This window comes from Patagioenas fasciata, chromosome 5, assembly GCF_037038585.1.
Source record: "Patagioenas fasciata isolate bPatFas1 chromosome 5, bPatFas1.hap1, whole genome shotgun sequence".
Classification (NCBI taxonomy): domain Eukaryota; kingdom Metazoa; phylum Chordata; class Aves; order Columbiformes; family Columbidae; genus Patagioenas; species Patagioenas fasciata.
Genome location: NC_092524.1, coordinates 48,476,043 through 48,477,626, shown reverse-complemented (window position 1 = coordinate 48,477,626; position 1,584 = coordinate 48,476,043). Strand labels below are relative to the sequence as shown.

General features: G+C 41.8%; 1 protein-coding gene across 40 annotated transcripts in view; it reads right to left on the bottom strand.

Moving 5' to 3' along the window:
• The window catches only part of NRXN3 (neurexin 3), a 1,036,700-nt gene that overhangs the window by 400,103 nt on the left and 635,013 nt on the right, over nt 1-1,584 (bottom strand). The gene's annotated exons all lie outside the window — the stretch shown is intronic.

The window sequence follows — 1,584 nt, the reverse complement described above, 5'->3', positions numbered from 1 at the left end:
CCAGGACAGCCATACTAGCAAGTTTTTCATTCTCATAGTCTCAAGGATGGGAAGATTGGCAGGGCCTATATGGGGATTCTCAGGAAAGGATACAAGTATGAGGCACTGGCTGTACCAGGGGAGGCTGAGGAAGTGATGTTGCACTGGCTTTAATTAGTCCCAATTGTAAGCCTTATTTTCATGGTCTCAGAACCCTATCAGGCTTGTGATACAGGACCGAGTGTGCTCACACAGCACATACCTGTTTACTGTATTCCTACAGACTCAGGTTGACCAGATCAGTTCTAACTCTTTGAGATACCGTTGTAAAAGGAGTGCTTTCAGACATGTAAAATTCGCCTTTGAGTGTCCTGTAGCAGGTCTGTGTCTAAATTGTGCAGGCCCTAGCAAAAAGTATTAGCTTGTACATAAATGTTTTCTCTTGCTTTTTCATTCTTCCAATGAAAATGAAGTCCCCAGGGTCCTGTTAACTGCAAGACTGCTTGCACTTGTCAACAGAAAAAGGTTTTACACCTAACAATAAAGTATTCTGGCACTTTACAATTTGTTCTTAGCTCTATAACCCTTAAGAGGGATGCTGGCACTTTTACACATTCACTGAGGCTAAATGGGGAAACACCTGAAGCCATACTGCGCCCACTTTCTGAAGTACAGAGACTTCTACTATTCCATGGTACACAATTACCTTCTTGAGAAGACAGCACCTCCCAATAATCAGGGAGCATTTTCCAAGTCAGTGTTTGGACATATTAAACAAACAGAAAAATTTCTTGTTTCTTTCTCTTACGCCGGATTCCTGGCAGAACAGCAGTTCCCCTTCTCCACCCAAACAAGACCTCTGGTTTCCATGGCAGTGGAAGAAAATCTAGGCTTAGATGGTATGGGAGAAGACATGTGAGGGAAATTTCCATGAGGGAGCATATGCCTGACATAGGTTCTCATGAAGACCAAACACACAGGCCATTTGTGGCTACTGAGCTGAAGTGTTCGCATCTCCCTTTCCTCTTGATGGAAAGTATGTTTTCTGCACGGGAAAAGTAAAAAAGCAAACAGTTTTTCCAGGTTGGAGTTGAAGGTTGGTGTTTTCTCTTTATCTCCTTTCATAGCTGAAGACTCTTGACCAAGTGTTTTCATATTAAGATATGTTTGGTGAAAGGGTCAGGAAAGTGTAGCGCAGCTTGATGTTTAACCCTAGCACAGGGATGAAGAAAAAATAATTTTCAGGAGTTTAGGCAGTGGGGTTTTTTAAAATGTACCACTTCTTAGTTCTGAAGTACCTGTGCATGGAGGGGCAGAAAGGGAATGCCACACGCAATCTGAGTTTCTGAGCTGCTCTGTCCTCTTCTTACTTCCCTCTGCACACACCTCAGCCCTTCCTCCAGTGTTCCTGTGAATTCTTAGACCTGGCTTCTCCCAGAACTGATCTGCATTTCCTTAAATATTTGTACAAAGATTTACTCCAATGTAATTATCTTCATAAGATTTACAGCCATAGGATTGTTTTTTTCCACCAAGTATTAAGACACAACACATTTTAGATCCAGTTATTCTATACCTAAATAATAAAGAGCTGGTATTTTGATA